A 22,170-nucleotide genomic window follows, 5' to 3' on the forward strand; every position below is an offset into this window, starting at 1 on the left:
TAGACTCCCAGTCTCTGTTGCAGTTATGTCTTACACAGTTGTCATGACTTCCTAAGACATCAATAGTTTTCTATGCCTTCAGGTTTGAACATAGTCACTGGGTCTGAAACAAGTGTTAAAATTTGTCCATTGGTTATCCCTTGTGTAGATATTTTCTTAAGAAGTATGAATTTGGGATACTTTGATGTTTAATAAAGAAAAGAATGTCCTGGGAAGTCTTCCATGTCCTGGTTGCAATTGTAGTTACCTCAAATAATCTCTCTGAACAATGAGTACAGTGAGTCCTGCCCTATCACTATGTACTAAGTATTTGTCTTATTGGTGCTAAATAACTTTTGTTTACTCTTTCTATATTTGGGGAAATCTCCAAGTAAATGGCATAGCTTTAGTATTATACAAGTGAGAACTCAAACTGCCAGCCACCTTCCTTGCACCTAGGATACACCTGACCTTCACCAGCCAAGTGTCCATGGGAGCCTTTGCTTCAGTCACAAGCAACAGGAAGAAAGAACTTGGGGCTTGGTTCTCTTTCGCTGATAGGAGTGACAGCTGAAGCAGCCAGTTGTTGGAGAAAAAAAAATACACTACTTATTAAAAGTACACATAAATTACAACATGTAGACTGATTTCAGAAGTTTAAAATATGAGAAAATTTGGCATCTTAGAATAAAGGAAACACAGTAGTTTGCATTGTTGTGTGAATGCCTAATGATTGCAATCCTCCCCTGGGACCAATTCTGATTTTAAAAGGAAGCCTGCCAGCTCCAATCAATCTGCATTTCTAGTAGAACAGGTAAAGGAAAGATGATTGAGGAGGAAGTTCTCACAAGAGCCTTTTGTCCATTTCTCAACTATATTAAAGTTACATATCCCTTATTTGTCCGAAAACTGAGTTCTTAATGGAAAGGCACTGGGTTAGTGTTGTCGCATTTGGAGGCCTGATCTATAATCACTTATATGATTTTATTCATTTTAGAAAAAGCTCCTTTTAAGCCTTTATCTTTTCAGAGGGAAAAATCCTAATCCTTAATCTGTCCTTATACATAAAGTATTCCTTCCTTTAATGAATTTAATCAGAAATATTCTGCATCCTGCTGGCTACCTTATAGAAGTAAATACCAGAAGCCTCATATTGTTTGAGATGTTAAAGATACCGAGTGTTTATATATACCAGAGACATGCTAGGAAGTGTAATTGTACTTGGAAAAAAAGTGAAAAAGGTAGAAGTTTGAAATAAAGCTAAGTTTTCTTCTTCTGCCTCATGATCAGATCAAATAATCCTTAAAGTAAAGCATTTAACTGAAATTTGTGTAGGACAGCTCATTACTTTTGGATAGGTTTCCATGACTAAATGAGGGCATCAAAGAAAAGAGAATCATAATACATCACCACTCAATGACTTGGTGGTTTCATGGTTCAGTTCATCAGAGAGCATCTAGGTAGAATTTCATTCAAATGCTCTTCTGTAAAATTCTTGACCCTTGGAACAAGAATTACTAAGTAAGGGATGATTTTTTACAGAGGAGTCAGCTTTCCTCCTCCTCTCCTAACTTTATCAGCCTTGTAACCCCTTCACAACCCTTAAATCACCAAGCAGCAATGCAAGAGAATAAACCTGATTTCTCCATAAGGATCAAAGGGCATTTCTGTCTTCCTGATGTTATGTCTCAGTAGATGCAAATAACATAAAGACCTTGTCCCTTGGTTGCTACACATATTGCACATGTATAATTTCCTTTTAATTAGTCCTCCACATCTGTCATCCTAAATTTTTATTTCATTATAGGCACACTTCTCAGAAAAACAACAGTGGCAATTATTTACTGAATATTATGAAGAAATTTAAAAGTGAAGTAAAATAGTAGATGAGAAGGGCAAACGCTCTTTCTCTATTCTACCAATAGGTAACTTGATTTAATTTATATTTTGGGAGTTTGGGGGTTCTTTTAAACATAAATTGTACGAGATGCCTGAGCAAAATTCCATAAAATATCTTTAAAATCTGTAAGTAAAATTTATCTGCAATCTATGTAGGATTTGCCTGAATTTTTCCTGAAATTTGAGATAGCACAAACTAATATCTTGGTAGTATGACCTTCCACATACTCATTGGCAAAGGAGTAAATTCCAGAATTCCAGATGCCGTGAAGTTAAGAAACGTTATGGGTTTTTTGTTTGTTTGTTTGTTTGTTTGTTTTTTGAGACAGAGTCTCATTCTGTCACCAGGCTGGAGTACACTGGTGCAATATCGACTCACTGCAACCTCCGCCTCCCAGGTTCAAGTGATTCTCCTGCCTCAGCCTCCCAAGTAGCTGGGACTACAGGCATGCGCCACCACACTCAGCTAATTTTTGTATTTTTTAATAGAGACGGGGTTTCACCATGTTGGCCAGGAAGGTCTCACTTCTTGACCTCGTGATCCATCCACCTCAACCTCCCAAAGTGCTGGGATTACAGGCATGTGCCACCGTGCCCGGCCAAGAAACTCTTTTTATTATCATTTATTTATTTTGGCAAAATAATAATAATAATAATCCTACACTTCACAAAGAATTCAGGATGGGGATTTGAACTGGATAAAAATCACAGAGTTTGTCCATTATCATTAACTTATTACAATTGAATAACATTAAGACCCAAACCAAAGAAGCAAAGAATTGCCAACCACCATTGATTTTTCTTTTGTTTCTACAGGGTTTCTAATGTTCTTACATTTTATTTTTGTGCCCATATTTTACTTTATGATCACTAAAAATAATGGGCTAAGCCCTACTGGCAAACCAAAATCTAGGCATTGTGCCACTCAAAGATTTAATGAAAAGAAGATATCTTACTCATAGCAGGAAAAAAATCATTTTTTCTGCTATTTATTCTATGGAAATACTGTTAGTAGTTTGCAAAGATTTAATAACACATCAGGAACAATCGCACTAGATGATATTCAGAACATGGATAGTGGAAGAATATATGCCAAGAAGTTAACAGAAATTATGAGTGGGTAAAATATATTTTTTATTTCCTTTATATTAGTAGGAATTTGTAACTTTTCAACAAAAACATATATATTGCTCTTGGAAAAATAATTAACAATGAAAGTCATGTTTAGTTTTAAAAACACACAACCAGAACTTAGTTCACAACAAAATTGCAGAGGTTTCTATTTTTTTAATTCAATCCTACAGTCTTGCAGAATAATCACAGTTTAGGAGAAGCTCTTCATAAATACAGAAACATCAGCTAGAAGTTAATACATTGCCATGGAAAATGGTGTGGGTTTTGAAGTCAGACAGACTTATTTTGTAACTGTATCTCTGCCTCTCCCTTTTTGCCTGTTTGAATATTATTTATTAAGCAGCTATTTTTTACCCACTACATTTTGAAAGTTTTATTTTTAATTAACAAATAATGATTCTATATATATATGGGATACAGTGTGATGTTTCCATACATGTATACTGTGGAATGATCAAAATAGGCTAATTAGCACATCCATCACCTCAAATAGTTACCATTTATTTGTGGTGAGAACATTTAAAATCCTCTTTTAGCTGTTTTGAAATATACAACACCTTTTTTAGTACCTGTAGTTACTGTGGTGTGCTATACAACACCAGAACTTATTCCTCCTGTCTAACTGAACTCAAGGACTATCCTTACCCCATCTACCCCACCTCTAGTCTCAGGTAATCACCATTCTCCTCTACTGCTATGAGTTTGACTTTTTTAGATTCCACATCAAAGTGATCATATGATATTTATCTCTGTGTGCCTGGCTTATTTCACTTCACATAATGTCCTCTAGTTTCACCATGTTATTGCAAATGACAGAATTTCCCATTTTGTAAGGCTGAATAGTATTCCATTAAATGTATGTGCCATATTTTTTAATCCATTCATCCACTGATGGGCATTTAAGCTGTGTCCGTATCTTGACTATTGGGAATATCTGCCTCTTATTCTACACTTTCAGTCAAGTTTTCTAAGCACTCCCAACTTTGTTCTGCTCTTCTGTAACATGGAACTAATGATAGATACCTACAAAGTCCAAGGTTGCTATGAGGATTAAATGAGGAAATAATAGCACAGCAACTGCAGTATACTATTGACTTAATAAAAACAATAATATAATAGTAATAACAATGATAAACACAATGACATCATCTAAAATTTACAGTTCACACTGTGTGTTAGGGCCTAATCTAAGGACATCTATTATTTACCTCATTCAATTGTAACAGCCACCCTATACCAAGTAGATCATGCTATTCTCCCTCCTTGGGGTTGAGGCAACTGGGGTACAGAGAGGCCCAAGTGCACAAAGTCCCCAAATTCATAGTCACTATGTTGCACAGTGTTTCACAGAATTTTCCTTTTGGGGTACTGGATAATAATAATTGTATTTATTGATTTTGTTCATAGGAACCATTTTGGATAGTCTGCATAGTATTTTAGAAGCTTAGTAGTATAGATATCTGGCTCTAAATTTTATGTTAATTGAAACACACTTCAAAGTCTATCAGTGGGAATAATAAATAGCGAAGTTAATTGGAAAGTATGAAGCTGTGATTGATTCCCTAGGGCATATGTTGGCTTTTCTTCCTGGCACATTTGGGAGTGGGGTTTGCCCTAATCAAAGAAACAAGCATCTTAGAGCTATTCCATGGCCCCTCCACATGGCCTGGCAGAAGACTAGCATTGTTTTAGCCTTGGTCCTTTAAAAGATTTTCTTCTCTTCAGCATTTGAAAATGCTTTGACAGCTTTAAAAGTAGTTCCTCTTATAAGAGACATACTGGGAAAGATGGGTAAAAAGCTGCCAGAAAAATCTGTTCTTCTCGAGGATAAATGACAATGTCCTGTTTTCTTTAGGAATAAATAAGCTCTCACATAATATTCTGAATCACGGTTTCTGAGCTTTATTAGGCAAATTCTGATGAAATATTAATGAAAATAATCTTACTATATTAATAAACACTTAAATAAGTTACATTTTAATGTGAATATAGTTAGCTAGTTAATTTTTCTTAACCATGGGAGGACTACAGTCATCCTTTGTATCAAGTGGTAGCATTTATCTACTGCTTTTCTATATAATGAAGACCCTAACTTCAAGTTTTCTAGAAGTATATATAATTTATTTATAAGAGCCTCAAGACAGTTTGTATCCACATCAGAGAGCAGTATAATGATGATCACTTATGACAAAAGTTTCTTTTATAAAGTACAAAATGTTAATGTCTTGTTTTAATTTACTCTCCCAGAATCTAGATGGTGATTGAATTCATAAGCTTATTCTATCCTCTGGGCAAGTTTCATGCTGATTTATAAGGTGTGAAACTTTTAGTCATTTCTGTTCTTAGGATATTATTAATCAAAATCCAGAAGGAGACTGCTTAGACTGAGGCTGGAACTCCTGGATTTAAGTTGTAGCTCAAACCCTCTCAAGGTTATTAGCCTCAGATGAGTTTACATTTCTGGGTCTCAGTTTCCTCAGTTGCAAAATAAGAAGCTTAAACAGACTTTTTCCATAGATCATTTCCAGTTCTAGAGCTTTATGATTATTAAGAGATATTTAGCTTTACATATTTTAAGTTCAAAAAAGAGAATTCAAAAATCCTGACTCATCAAACACATGTAAACATTGAATTTTAACTTCAAAACACAATAGCCAAACATTATTAGCAGTGATTATTTTGTTTTTTTCACATATATTGCTCTTCCCAGAAGATACTGATTGCTTATATAATTGCCTTAGGGCAACATACTATTCAGTGGGATATTTATCAAAAATTGTATATATGGTTTTAAATTGTAAAAGGAAAGCACTTCTTAGCCTCTACTTTCACCAGTCATTTATTTTTAATTATTCTGTTAGTCATTTACTAAATAAACATTTAATAAGTGTTTGTCGGGCATTCATGTGTCCTGTGATACAGTAGACATTTCACCATTTATATTGCACATTTAATTCTCCCAGAAATCCTGAGGGTAGAAAACAGAATTTAGTAAGTTGGGTCTGGTTCAAAGACAAAAATCCGATAAGTAGTGGGGCTAGAATTTGAATTCAGATTTGGCTCTGTGCCAAATACTTTTGTTTGTCATTGTTCTCCATTCTGCCTCGTGTCTCAGGAGGCTGACCTGTTTGAATTATACCAATGGGCCAAAAGCAGATCCCAGAAAGAGATACCAGGGAAGGAACAAGATGAGTACAAATAAGGTCCCTATGTCACTGCCTCCCTCTCCTGGGGCTGGCTGTGTCCCTTAAACACAGCTCCGTGTTCCACTCAAGATGGGCCTCCCTATACAATTCTCTCCTTTAGGGTTATGGTCATACCTCTCACCCTAGTGGACCTAGTAGTGATAACAGCTCTGAGGTCCTATACTTACCTTATACCTTTCTACATTCTGCCCTTGCTTTCAGAAATAGTTCCTTTTTAATCCCTTCTCAGATTATCCTAATTTAAATGTTCCATCTGTTTCATGCTGGGATAATCTATATTTAGATATATTTAGATACACAAATACTTACCACTATGTTACAATGGCCTACAGCACTCAGTACAGTGACATGTTGTGCAGATTTGTAGCCAGGAGCAACAGGCAATACTGACTGTGTAGCTGGGTGTGTGGTAGTTTATACCATCTAGGTTTGTGTAAGTACACTCTGATATCTGCTCGATGATAAAATAGCCTAACAATGCATTTCGCAGAACATATCTCCATCATTAAGCGACACATGGCTTATATTTGAGACAAAGATCTCCTCCAATAGTAACAACAAGAGCTCATATTTTGAAGACATTACCATTGTTCTCTTCCTATATTTCTCTCAGCAATTAAAAACTTAAAATGAAATCAGTAAGGATCTAGGAATCAAGGATGATCAAAATTCTATAACTGCTTCAATATGTTTTGCATCAGAATGATTATAATAACAAATCTAACCCACAATAGGACTTAACAGTGACCTACCATCAGCTCCTGCCAATAGAGGAAAATACCCTCGACATGCTGTCCTTGCAACTGTCCACACTTCAAGGTACTATCTAGAACTAAGTTTGGAAAAGCATCATAACATCAGAGGGACTATGTGATCCCATAAAATAAGCACAATAAGTTTTAATGTTGTTATTTATGTTGCCTGGGGATTGACATTAACTCTAATCTTTTGTCCCAGAACCTCTTCCATACAAAATAAAAAGTAGTGAGAGGAATTTCTGTTTATTCCACCATATAGGCAGAATTCTAGGACTATGAGTGCTCTTACATCTTGGCTGAGGTAGATACCTCTATACCAACTTCCTTGTTTGAGTCAATTAGCCAAAGAGCCACAAGGTGCTAGAATTTATTGGCCTGAAAAAAGCAAAGTCTATTCAATCTAAATATTGGTCCAGTAACTAAAAAGACTTGCTTGCATATTGGGGGGAAAAAAAAGTCTCTAGACTGCGCATTCCTAACTTGGGTTTTTTTTTTTTTTTTTTTTGACTTAAGATTTCAAGTCTGAGTTCTTGGGAGTCCTTGGAACCCGTCAAATACATGAAAAGGCCAGTGTGCATGTACCTTGTACTGGAGAGAGATCCCAAGACATTAATCAGAGTCTCAAAGAGGCCTAAAAACAAAAGTTAGTAGGGGGAAATGGGCAATATGTCTGCTTCATTGGCTGGACCAGGGAATACAGATTAGTAGACAAGGGTACTTAGATATTACACTGATTCCACACACTCACAAAGAAACTTTATGATTTTTGCTTTAACTTTCTTCATAGACTTTGGGGAAGATGTATATCTTATCTACAATTATTTATTTTGTCAAAAATAAGATTTATTGATTTGAAATAGATCCTTTATGTCCTTTTTGCTCAAGGTTTGAATAAGTTATTGATTGAATGTCCAGACCTATAAGATTGAAAGACTGCACCTGTATAGCAACAACAACAAAATAAATCTCTTAATGTGTTTGAGATCCTTCCTGACAAACCATAACCCCACAATCACAGGGCCTCTGACTACCACAGGTTTAACCTGGAGATTTTAATATGCCAATACTAAATACTGTGAAAGCTCACATATTCTGATACTTTTCTTCTTAATACATTCATTACTTTCTTCTCACCAGGGAACCAGCAATGAGCAATTCAGTAACTGTAAATTCAACTTTTTTGTTTGAAAAATAGAGGTCCTGAGGATATAATAAAGAATAACATTTGTTTAGAGGGAACAAGGTAATAATTGCTCTTTTCTATCCAGATCAGTGGACTTCGCTTTTTATGTTATGTGGTAGGATGTAATAATATATTTTATCAGTTTTGTCCCCAAAAAATTATTGATGTAATTCTTAAGAAGTTATAATTTTTATTATTATGTTCACATAAAGGAGTTCTCTCTTCAAAGGAAACATGCTAGGAAAAAAATCTATTATGATGCTATAATGAATGTCTTTCACCACATATAGGATAGCCAAGGCTATAACTTCACTTCTCTTTTCTATACTAGAAAAAGATTTTGTCTTTCCAGTTCCCATTACAAGGTGTTCAGGTGGGCTGCCTTTCAGCACCATTTTATCCAAAAGAGGTATTCCTTCTATAGTCCCCTCTATAACCCTAAAGTTTATTTTCAAACTCTCTCTCCACACCGTTGCTCATGTCTTTCTATTGGCCAAAGCCATTGGTCACTCATTGATCTTTAACATCCTTGAGCCACGTCTGTAATTTGACACTGGTCACTCCCCGCTTCAAACACTCTAACTCCTTGTTCATTGTTTAACTACTGATATTAGCTTCTCTTGGTCTCTTTATACCTCTCTACTTATTCTCACCTATCATGACAGAGTACTCTGCCTCAGTGCTCTTAAATATGTTTACTCTAAGGTTCTATCCTTCAGAATTTTCTTACTTAAAAATCTCATCTACCCCCTTTATGTGACAGCATCTATATCAGGATATTCATGCCAATGTCTAGATTCAGAGCACTTGATACCCAACAGGCATCCCTATACAGGTATTTCAGACTTACCTACAAAAATGGAACTAATTATCCTTCCTAACTTCCCTATAGCCAAACCAGTTTTTCCTTCTATAATCTCCTCTTAACTTAATACTATCATCATCCACCCAGGCATTCAAACCAGGGGTGACTAACTCTCCCTAAGACCTTTACACAAGTAATGACATTTTAGCCAGATCCTATTTAATAATAAAAATGTACCAGTTTGAAGAGAGCATAAAAGATCATTCCAAGAAAGAAATGAGAATTTCAAAAAGTCATAGAGCTAAGGATTTTGTGTGTATATTCTTTAAGTTCATTTCTAGAAAATAAAGGACAAGGATGGGAAAAAACTTTTGAAACAGCATGATATATTTAGAGACTGATAAGGAACTCTGCTGGACTGGATTATAAAGAGTTCAGTAGATGGTGGGAGAAGATGAAATAGAAGGAAACTGAGGTCTAGGTGTAAAAGATTTTATAGGTCATGCTGAGGCTTTGTACTTTATAACATAAACAACAGGAGGTCTCCCATGATCCTCAGAAAACTCTCCCTTTTAGCAATGCCTGTGGCCTTTGTCTTGCCTCTGTTGCTTCCAAAAATCTCACCATGTCTTTCCTAAGCGATTCTTGAGAAGCATCTAACTCTTGCAAAGTCATGCAGTATTTGTTGCTCAAGGTTCAGAGGGGTTATAAGAACACAGTACTACCCTTATAATCATTCTTGATAAGAACATTGTAGTGAGTATTTACAGTGTTAGATAGCTAGCAGCTACTTACCCATCTTTTGAAAACAGAAACTCAATTTTCTCTTAAAGATCACTCCTCTCCCACTGAAGTCTGTGTGCTTCAAGTGGAGGTGAGTCTTTGTTCAATTCTTGTGCCCTCTCCTCCACTAACTGGGCCATTTTTTCCTGGTCACAGTAATTCTTCAGGCTTAGATATGACTCAATTGAGGAAAATAATTGTTGGGTCCAAATATTTTGTTTGAACTATTTAGAGAGATGTTACCCTTTCTGTTGAATTTAAACTTGGGAGGATATAAGAGGGGAGCAACTAGCAACCAATTTATCCCCACCAAAAGCCTGAGTTTGAAGTTAGCATAAAGTAAAATCAAAGCAAGAGACATTCATAATTCTGTGTTCGGTGCCATGGCAGATACAATTCAATAAATACATGGCCTCTACTTTAAATATATTGAAAATATATCTGAGGATACATAATACAGATATAGGAACAATAATTAAAGGAAGAAAATTGGGAAGCTCCCATCTCCTATCCACACTATAAGGAGTCTTCAAGGTAACAAGACAAGAGTATTTGTTTATTCTCTACTGAGACAAGCAGGAGAGCCTGCTGAGCTGCCTGAACTTAAAAATGGGGGTTCTGAAGAAGTATAAATTCAGCATTTAGGCTTTCATTTGTCTCTCATTTTATTTCTTTTATTTTTCCATGATCTTACATTCTTAAATATTAGTGAGTAAAAATATTCTTACCAACTCTGCTCTGGCTTTATTCTGAATTGTCTTATAACTATGTTTTTCTGTAGAAAGGAGAGGTGATGGCATACTAATTTTAGAACAGGTTGACAGGCAATGGAAAGTGAGACTGAGAAATGCTCACATGATCAGAATACAATCCAGGGATGATGATGGCAAAAAGATGCTTAAGAAAACTGAAACTCAGGAGACAGGCTGACTGACTGAGATTGAATAAGTGAGAAAGAACTTAAGGGGATTTGAGCATATTAGAGTGAAAAAAAACCCAGCAAGTAAAACCGTCCAGGCATACAAAAGGAAACCACAGGAGATGTTTTATTTATATTTTTTATCATGCTGATTGGAAAAAATATGAAATGGAGGCTACAAAGAGAGTTGTCTCGAACTACACCTAAGGAGAGGACCTGAAACCAAGGTACCGAGCTGAAGATCAGAGGACCTTAACTGTCTCATCCTGTAAAAGCCCCAGCACTGTTTCTGTCTGGCTCGTGCTGAAGCTAGTAATGAGGCCATCTGCTTGTAATGCTTACTCTGTGTGTGGCTCGTGCCCAGAAATCTCCACGCCTTCCAGCAAAGTCATTTTTACACTGTACCTGACAGACAGAGCATGTGTTTGTGCTAAAAACACTGCAGGAAAGGGGTACTGGGAGGAATCAGAAAAGGCTTGACCTTGAAAGAAGTCATCCGTGAGCCCTGAGACAGAATTAAAAAGCCAGGGGCAGTGGAATGCTGAAGAACAGACTAGTAGTAATTCGTTAGACCCATATGACACCATAGTAGGAAAGAACGTATATTTTGGGTTGCTTTGGAAGAAGACAAGCATGGTAGCCTCATTCTTTGTTTTTCAAATAGTTTCATTCTCTTCAGCATATAGCTAAAAGAAGCGGAGTCAACAATGACTTCGAAAATCTTAGAGGGGACACCATTACCAACTCATAAAGACCCAAACGTTTAACATGAGCCTTTACAACGTGACTTCAACTTACTTGTAACTAACCCCATTTCATGCCATTCACTCCCATATATACTCAAATTCTGATAATCCACAAATGTGCCATCCACTTCAATTCCTCTATACCATTTAAAAACATGGTTTGTGCTGCTCAAAATTTAGTTTTCACCCTTTTCCAAATGGATCAAGGAAGGATGAAGTAAATTGCCCATGATCAGACATAATTTAAGAGTATGAAATGTTAATAATACACAAGAAATGAGAAAAGAGCCAAAAATAATGGTCATAACATTTGAACAGGGATGTTTACACAAAAGATCACACTCCGTAGTTTCCCACAATATTTCCTACATTTAGAGAACTGGACCTCCGTGTGATAACATCAGCCTATATGCATGGATATTTTTTAAAAATATCCTAACAAAATTAGTCCTTCATCTCATTTAGTCTGAGGATTTTACAAAGGACACTATATGTTACATTAGTCAAGGTTCTTCTGATAAGGATCCTCGGCAGAAATTTCTTTCTGGTCTTCAACGTTAGTTGTTCTTCAATTGGAAAGCTGATCTGCATTAGCAACTAGAAAGGTTAGAAGCAAATTTGGGGCCTACCCATTGCAAGTGTATAGGACTCTAGGGCAGCAAACTTTTTTGTAAAGGAGCAGATAATAAATACTGTATTTTAATCTTTGCAGCTCATACTAACTCTATCACCACTACTGAACTCTCCTGTTGTACTGTGAAAGCAGCCATAGATAGTGTTGCAGGGCCAACCCCAAAACTGGGGTCAGCCTGGGAGGCCAAGGGCATGAGTTCTTAGCTTCCCACAGGAAATAATTCAAGAGCAAGCCAACAGAGTAAAGCAAAAGCAAGTTTATTAAGGAACAAAAGGAAGGCTACGCTTACAGGCAGAGCAGTTCCCTGGGTGCTCGCTGGTTATATTTGTGATCATTTCTTATTTGTTGAATAAGGGGTGGACTACGCATGAGTTCTGGGAAAAGGGCAGAAAGCTCCCAGAACTGGGTATTCTCCCACATCCCAACCACATGGGTTAATTTCCTGGCATTACCATTGCAATTCTACACTGTCATGGGGCCGTTGGGAGTGTTTTTAGCATGCTAATGCATTATATTTGCACATAATGAGCAGAGAAGGTAACCAGAGGTCACTTTCCTCACCATCATGCTTCTAGCTGGTTTTGGCCAGTTTCTTTCACTGTCTCCTGTCCTATCATTGGAGTCATGTGACTTGTCCTCTTGAAAACTAGTCCTGCTGAATTCCCATCTCAATAGTGCACAAAGGAATGAGTAGAACTGTATTCCAATAAAATTTTGTTGATTAAAAAAAACTTTATTGATAAAAATAGTCAGGACACTGGCTTTAATCCACGGGCTACAGTGTGCTGACCCTGTTCTATGGCATCCTTTTGTAACAAAGTCTCAGGCATGGGTCTGTTCATGACTTTTCACTTATTTTTCTCCTTGTTCTTTCTTACTCCTGTATTTATGTTATATGAATGTGTTTATATAATTGTGCTGCCTTTCTGGTATTTTATGACACTAAGTAATAAATATCTAAATAAATGTTTTTAAATTAGCTGTCCAGGGCTAACTTGGTGGTTATGTGCAAATAAGAAAAGACATTTGCCAAAGTTAATAGGGCAACCAAACCTTTCATATAGGATAGATATTAAGATATCTAGAAGTTAGAACATAGGATTTTACTGTTAATTTTTCCTCTGGGTGTACACCTAAAGAAAATTGAAGAGAAGGCCCAAGTGGTTAAGGAGGTCAAACAGAGACCAATGACCATGTAAGGAGGTAGGAAGACACTGGAGGCTGGTAATAAGATCACCTTTTCTTCTGGTTTCTTATTTGCAATATAGTAATATTTATAGCTTCCTAGCTTCTATTAGTATATTTCTGTATTTCATGAAAGCCATTTATAATAGTGCTACATGCCATATATTTACTCATACTGTGTAATTGCCCACTCATCTCTGACCTAAACACCTTATAAATTAATTAATTCTATACAGGTTATTGAATAAACACTAACATTATATGCCAAGTGCTGTTCTGCCCACCATGTATATAACAGTAAAGACACCATGCCTCTACCCTCGTGGCATTCATTTTTCAGTGAAGAGAGACAATGAATGAATGAATGAATAAATATGGCTAAGTGAGGGGTGCCAAGGGAGAAAAGGAGAACAAAAGGATAGAGAGTGATAAAGAGCTATTTCATGTTGGGGAGAGACATAAATGAAGGCTTGGAGTGGGCCGTGCAGGTATCTGAGGGAAGAGAATCATAAGGGAAAAAATACAAAGTACAAAGTTCAAAGGCTCTGAGGGTGGGAACTGGCCTTCTGAGCAATAACAAGGAAACCATTTACAAGGAGTAGAGTGAGTGAGGGGCAGTATAGTAGGCAGTGAGGGAAGAGGGAAAATAGAGGATGAGATCTCTCTGGGGCTCAAAAAAACTCTCTTAGGCTATGGACTTGATTCTGTAGGAAATGGAAGTTTGTGACCAAACGAATAACACTATCTGACTTACATTTTAAAGGAGCTCAGTGACTGCTAGATAGAGAGTATATAATAGGGACAAAGATGAAAACAGAAAGACCAGTTAAGAGATTTGGATTTCCAGGCAAGAGAGCATGGTGGCCTGGACCAGAGTGATAAAGAAAGTAGTAGTAAGAAGCAGTCCTGTGTATTTATCTGAAAGAGCTATTGTAATAGCATTTTATGACTAGTTTGATGTGAAGATATGAGGGAAAAAAAGGAGTCAAAAAAGACCAAGATTTTTTTGTGAGGGAAAATGGAAGAATGAATTTTCTATTAATCAAGATGAGGAATATTAGTAAGTAACAGGATTGGGAAGAAAAATCATGTATTTATTTTAAGCATGTTAAGTTTGAGATGGCTAATCAGACATCCAAGGAGATATATTGAGTACATAGTCGTTTACCTAAGTCCAGAGATTCAGGAAAAAGGTCAGGATGAGGAATTTAAATGTGGGGATGGTCAAGATGAGATAGTATTTAAAGTCATAGGCTGGAGAAGGCAGCCATGGGAATGAGAGCAATTAGAGAAATTGAGAAGTCTAAAAAGACGTGGAAAAAATAGGAGGAATTTGGCAAGGGAGAATTAAATTGACAGTAGCCAGTGATGTAGGAAGAACATGAGGAAAGGGTAGACTCCTGGAAATTAAATGTAGAAAGAGTTTCAAAACTAAAGAATAAATCACCTGTGTCAAGTGCTGCTGCTGGATAGGTGGAAGAAGGTAAGAACTGAAAGGTGGTTTTGTCAACATAAAGGTCACTGATCTATCTCACGAGAATGGTAAGGATAAATGCCTATTTGAAGTGGATTCAAGAATAGGAAAAGATATATTGGAAGTAATGGGCATGAAAATTTTTTAAGAGTTTGCTCCTTTAAGGTGGAAGAGAGAAATAGACAGTAGCTAGAGAGGGACAAAAAAGCACAGAACTCAATATAAAGGCAGGTTATATAAGGTCCATAGGAAAGTAGGTCATACGGGAAAAATGATTTACCATATTAGATGTCTAACCTCCTCCTGTTTTTTCATTCTTCCTGTCCCTCATGATATAAATCCCGTCCTCCTCCATACCTGCCTGGACATCCAACGTGCTGAACAGGCTACCTATGCTCCACTGTATGTATATGCTCCATTCCTGCTTCCAGGAATAGAAAAATGAACGCATTTCTCTGGGTGGCTGATAAGGCTCACAGATACTCTCCTCTTCTGTTATGGTATCATGTTATGTTTTGTTCTGAAAAGTGCATCAACAAGAAGTGACACGAGGAATAATGTTGACTTTGGGTTTAACTTCATGTGCATTTATTTGCTAAATATTACCAGCACCTATTGTAGTTACTGTGCTAAGTGCTGTGGAAAGGAAGGAGAAAACAAAAAAGGATGAGAAAAGAGAGACTATATTCAAAAGAGAGTATTTTACTCTCCTTTATTTTACTCCCTGATAAGAGTTAATTTTAGAACTTTAGATATTTCTAAATCATAATTGTTTGCATAATTATTTTTAAACTTTAATAAACTTTTAAATATGAAAAACAATGAAATTCTCTGCAGTTATTTTTGGGATCAGTGTAGGTATAATAACAAAACAGGTGTTCAAAAGTAAAGTTGAATATTTTTTAACTGCTATTATTCTACCTGATTTTGTAGTAATGTTTGAATTTGTATCATGTTATTTAAACATCAATTCTAATAGAAACTGATGATCCAGAGGAGAATGGGAGTAGAATTTATACCTCTGTAATAGCTATTATATAAAATTAGAAAGCTTCTCCTAAGGTCAGATTCACCCTAAGATGAAGCAAAATGCTAAAATTACTCTATACTGCGCCAAAATAAAAACACTCTACTGTTTTTACTTTCATATGTCAAGCTTTCTATAATACCAAAAAAAAAAAAAAAAATTTAAACCCAGTCATTTGCAAAATGTTAATATGAACTATTGTTACCGTTTTCTCTTGATTATGGTATTTTCTTTATTATGTGTGTGTATATGACATCAAGAAACTTTATAAGCCTGATCTAAATTGACCAAAAGAGTAATATTATCTGACTTACATTTTAAAGGAGTTCAGTGACTGCTACATAGAGAGTATATAAAAGGGACAAAGATGAAACAGAAGGACCAGTTAAGACACTTGAATTTTTAGGCAAGAGAATGTGGTGACCTGGACCAGAGTGATAGAGAAAGCAGTAGTCTGCAATCGCAAAGAAGTCACACTTCTCCAGTCTGAGCATTCCCCAGTCAGAATTGGAGTGTTCTAATGTACCTTAAAATGTAAGAAAAAAACAGAAAATGAAAAAGTCTCAATGAAGTAAAACTTTATCACAGTTACACAGAAAAGGCCTACCTACAATAGAGGGAGTGTGTGCCTTGTCAATTTTAATTGTTTTAAATTAGACGATTAACTTTTACAGAGAAAAAGCATTAGGTGAGCTCTGCCTAATTTTCTGGTCTGAAATTATTCACTCCTTCAGGTTTTTACAAAGAAAGAAAATACTATGGGAAAACGAAAGTGTAATATTTCATAAGAGATAAAGTTACTGCAAAGTAGAAAATTTAAGAACTACTTCATTCTCAACCAGCCAATATTTACTGAGTAATCAGGACCTCAGTCTTCCTAGGAGACCCCAGAGAGTATAAGGAAGAGCCTCTGCCATCAGGGAGCTTACATTCAGATCCAGATGACAAAACTTTCCCAGCCAGAGTGCTACTTCCCAGTAAAACTTAAATAACATTGTTATTTATATATATTAAATATATGAATATATAACATTGTGATGAAATTATATGTTACATCACTTTTCTGCCCTGCATCTTTCAGTAACTATCTACTTTCTATCACACCAAATGCAGATGTCTTTTCTTATCCTTCAAAGACCTGTCTAGTTGTTCTCCCACTCCTAATTCACAACCCTGACCAATTTTAGTACTGTTCTATTAATTAATCAAACCTTTTTGTGCTCTCTCTCATGCACTCTCTCTCTCCTTCTCTCTCTCTCACACATACACACACACACACACACACACACACACACACACACACACAAACACATACACAATGCTTGCCCAACTGTCTTGGGTGGAACGTACCAGGTAGCAGGCTGGGAAGTGGTCTGCTTGAGGCCTATAACGACCACACCAACAGAGAAGAAGAACCAAACCCCAGGCAATGGCCGGCAACCCAGCGGGGGAAGATTTAAATAAGTAGGCTTTGAAGGGATAAAGCCTTTCAAATGTTAATATGTTTATATATAACACCCCAGATAATGTTAGGGAAAGAGCCGTAAAGATCACCCAGTTTTTAAATGTGGGAACACTGGCCCAACCCCTGCCATCCCTTTAGATTCCAATTTCTCATTTTCCTTGCCATTGCATGTGATGCTCAGAACTCATCACCTCCAGGAACCTCCCAAACTCCGCTGAGTATCCACTATGTCCCTTTCACTTATATCAGTATCAGCCACTTCAAGGTACTCAGGTGTGTCCTCATTACAATGAGACTGTGAGCAATCAAAGAACAATGTCACTATCCTACATAAAAATTTCACATCTTTCTGACATAAAGCAACAGTTTGTGCAGAAAGAATGATTGTTGAAGGTATGAATTAAAGGCATTTTAGTCCTCTAGCACCCATCATATAATTGTTATGTATGTGCATTACATGGAGATATTTAATTCCTTGACTGTTGGGAGATATGATCTTTTTCCATTTATCATAACATCAGTTTTATAAAGTTTAATGTATTTCCCTGTTTCTGCAGCACCTAAATGTATTTCATAGGGAAACATTAGCCTCTCTGACCAGTAGTTTTAAATATTCATACAATTCCTGTTTACAAGTAACTGGTTTTTGAATATTTGTACAGTTTCATTATGGTGTAAATTTTACAACGAGAAGTTTCTTTATAAAGTACTTTGAAAAAACTGTTCCTGATTTTACATATTTCACATCCTAATTTTATATGTATTGTAATATTATTAGTAGCATATTCAAATATAGCTTTCAATAAGTTTTTTCTTAATAAAACTTTAATTTTATTAATTCCAAATTCACAATAATTGGGACAAAGGGTGGCTTGAATTGTGACTTTGAGAATGCCACTCTTCATGATCAGATTATGCTTGCATCTTCAAAGTCCCTAAAATCATCTGCTCTGCAATAGATAGGAAAAATTATACAGACATCTGTCATTTTCTTAAAGCCAGTCACTGCTCTTCCTTCTAAGAGAAAATATTTTGTTAGGTTAAAATACTGTAGGCTATTTAGAAGGAAAGGAATATTAATTTCAAAATATTCTACAATACAGATTTATTAGGTTTAGTTCATGTTTTTATACATACATTTTCCTAATTTAATGAGCGTTTACTGTTCATTAGTTAATGCAACTTCATAAGTTAAATGTCATTTCAGTTTAAGATTTTTCGTTGTTCTTGTTGTACTCCACTTTCAGTAGGGGTGTTATTTCTAGTAGCTTTTTCAAAATCCAATCTTTTGGTACCAGAGTTGGAGTCTAATAATTTCTTTAGAAATCTTACAATTTTTTGCTCTTCAATGTGTTGTTTGTGTAGAAATAGGAAGATTTTAGTGTTAAAGTCCCATCTTTATCTTGTACAACTAGGATTTCATGTAACTAGAACGCTATAAAACAAAATCAATTAAGTAATTAAGATGATGACCATTTTGTTTTTGCTTTCTTTTTTCCATTTGAAACCCTGTGAAAAATTAGCTTTAATTTTATGTATTTTCCTAATCTGGACAAGTTCACAGAATATCATTTTTCTTTATATTGTTTTTATTATATGGTACTGTCATCTGTAGGTCCTACTCATAGAATAACTTTGATTTGGGGTTTAAAGAAATTTAGGATTTTAAACCTAAAAGAATATCTAGTTCTCACCTCTTATTTATAGATAGGAAATTGAAGACTTTAGCTAAATAACTTCAATATAGGCACATGCCTGGTCAGTAACTGGGTTGAATTACTACCTATACTTAATATTTTATACTTGTACAAATGATTTTAAATTTACACTTTTGCCTCTTTTACAATTTGAACAAGAAAAAGTACATGATTCCTGAAGATGTATTGTTCTTATGAGTGAAGTAATGACGAACTATTCTAAATATATGAACGGTTAACCAATTAAGCATACCTATTTTAGTTAATTAGTTTGCATGTTTGTACTGGGAATTTTTTAAAGAATAAAGTAAGCTCTCTGTCTTCAAGAAAGTTCAAAATGTCATTACATTCATAAGATATTTACATATTGTTATATGCTTAGGTGTTATTTAGAGGTCCAAGGAATAAGAATTTGATGTAACCTTTCACTTCTTTGTAGTAGTCTCCAAACGTAAGTAAATCAAGAGAAGAAAACAAAAGTGTGACTGATACTTCTGACAGTAACTGCAAAAATATTTTAAAGTTCAATAGCAAGAAATTCCAGTGAAAATTTTTTTAATGTTTACATTTATTTTCAAAAAGTTTGTATTTAGTGAAACACACTGCAGTCTAATAATTTTTGAATCTTGAAGACAACATTCTCAATTCCTTTTTCTGACACCAATACTCTTTTCCTATTTGCCAGTTGTGTTAACTTAGTATGGTGACTCTGGGAGACATTAGCATATCCAAAAATCATGACACATAATCATTATTTAATAACAAAAGCTACAATTTAAAGTCTATATTTTAGAAACTGAAATTAATAGTGGATCAGCCCATACTCTCCCACCTACCTACCACCTTTTCATGACCTATTTTTGCACGACTCTATAAGTTCATTAGGAAGCAAGGCCATTACATGGTAGGTAACCATATATTCAAAGAAAATAATAAACTAAGGTAAGTTGAGCTGTTGAGCAAGTCACGACAAAAAGTATTTTATTTCTTTTTATATTTATCTTCTAAGGAAATATACAGTTATTTTAATGATTTTTGCAGGTTGCAAAGATAATTAATTTATTTAAAGAAATATCTCTGCTATGTAGGCAAGCCTAAACAGTCTATACAGAAATTAACTCTGTGAGAATAATTGATCTTAATACCTCCCTCTAAAAAAAGCTTATAATGAATGTTCATTGTAAATATAAAAATAAACCATTTCTCAATCTCTGTGTAGAATTATTTTTCATTTAGTAATCACTTTACAAACAAGGTATAAAAGACTGTGAAACTGTTTTATTGTATTAGAATTGAAGATTTAATCCAAAATCTTTATAATTAACATTTCTGATATGCTTACTATATGGCAGTGAGTTTGACTTCTGAGTTCAAACTCTTTAAAAAATATTATAAATTTACTCTATGCTGAGCTCTGGGTTAGATGGTGCAGAGAATTACAGGTATGAGTAACATCTAGTTTTGATTTCCTAAAAAGTTGTGGTCTGTCATCTAAGAAATAATTTTACAAACCACTGGAACACAAAGCAAATCTATGCACAAAAGAACTTCAAAGTAAATGCTAACAAAGTTACTGGAAGAGATATGTTTTGAGATTGAACTTAAAAAGTACAGGGAGTGAGAGGAGATCCAAGATGGCTGAATAGGAACAGCTCTGGAGTGCAGTTCCCAGCGAGAAGAATGCAGAGGGTGAGCGATCACCGCATTTCCAAAGAGTTTTTACTGTCCATAGACCAGGAGATTCCTGGACTGAAAAGTGCCACAAGTTTCCAGCACAGCTGTTTCAGCCAGTGCTACGGGTCTCCACACAAAAACTCTCACAAATATGGGCAGCCATTTCAAAAGGTGCCTAGAATGTCTGGGATACAAAGCCACCCATTCAACTGAAAAAAAAAAGGGGCTGAAACAGGGAGCCAGGTGATCTGGCTCAGTGGGTACCATCCCCAACAAAGTCCAGCAATCTGAAACGCTCTGGATGGAGAGTTTTACAGCAAGCACAGCTGGACCCAGGACAGTCCAGCTCGGTGGGGGAAAGGGTGTCAGCGATTACCGAGGGAGTCCGTCACTACCGAGACAGTCCGCCATTACCGAGGCAGTTCATCATTACCAAGGCAGTTCATCATTACCAAGGCAGTCCGCCATTACTGAGGCAGACCACTATTACCGACACAGTTCTAACAGGAAGTTTACACAGCAGCTGGGCAGAGCCCACAGCAGCTTAGTAATGCCTCTGCTGGCAGACTGTGGCTAGACTACCACCTTGCTGGGCAGGGCAACTCTGAGAAAAGGCAGCAGCATAAATAAAGCCCCACCTTCCCAGGACAGAGCATCTGGGGAGAAAAGCGTTTATCAATTCTACTACAGCAGTCTTAAATGTACCTGCCCAGAAGCTCTGAATGGAACATAGGAGCTCCCAGCACAGACTTGAGCTCCCATATGAAATGGACTGTCTCCTCAAGCAGATCCCTGACCCCTGTATATCCAAAGAGATGCCTCGTAAAGGAGAGCTCAGACTGATATCTGGCAGGTACCCTCTGGGATGAAGATAACACAAGAAGAAACTGAAAGCAACCCTTACTATTCTTTAGCCCCCGTGGGTGATCCCCAGGCAAGCAAGGTCTGGAGTGGACCTCCAGCAGGCCTACAGCAGAGGGGCCTGATTATTAGAAGGAAAACTAAAAAACAGAAAGAAATAACTTCAACATCAACAAAAAGGATGTCAACTCATTTTAGATCTTTCCTTGCTTCTTATGTGGGCATTTATAATACAACATAATACAACAAGAGAACTTCACGAAGTATACACTAGTTTCAATAGCCGGATTGACCAAGCAGAAGAAAGGATATTAGAGATTGAAGATCAACTCAATGAAATAAAATCAGAAGGCAAGATTAGAGAAAAAAGAGTGAAAAGAAATGAACATCACTATAGTAACCATTTTACTATCTATATGTATCCTATAACATCATGTTGTAAACCTAAATATGCAAAATAAAGTTAATCTTTAAAAAAAAAAAAAGAAATGAACAAAGCCTCCAAGACATATGGGATTATGTGAAAAGACCTAATCTATATTTGATAGGTGTACCTGAATGTGATGGAGAGAATGAATCCAAGCTGGAAAACACTCTTCAGGATATTATCCAGGAGAACCTCCCCAACCTAGCAAGGCAGGCCCACATTGAAGTCCAGGAAATACAGAGAACACCACAAAGATATTCCTCAAGAAGAGAAACCCCAAGGCACATAATCGTCAGATTCGCCAGGGTTGAAAT

Source organism: Aotus nancymaae, unplaced genomic scaffold (genome assembly GCF_030222135.1).
Source record: "Aotus nancymaae isolate 86718 unplaced genomic scaffold, 86718_ANA_hifiasm-v0.15.2.pri h1tg000057l, whole genome shotgun sequence".
Lineage (NCBI taxonomy): Eukaryota > Metazoa > Chordata > Mammalia > Primates > Aotidae > Aotus > Aotus nancymaae.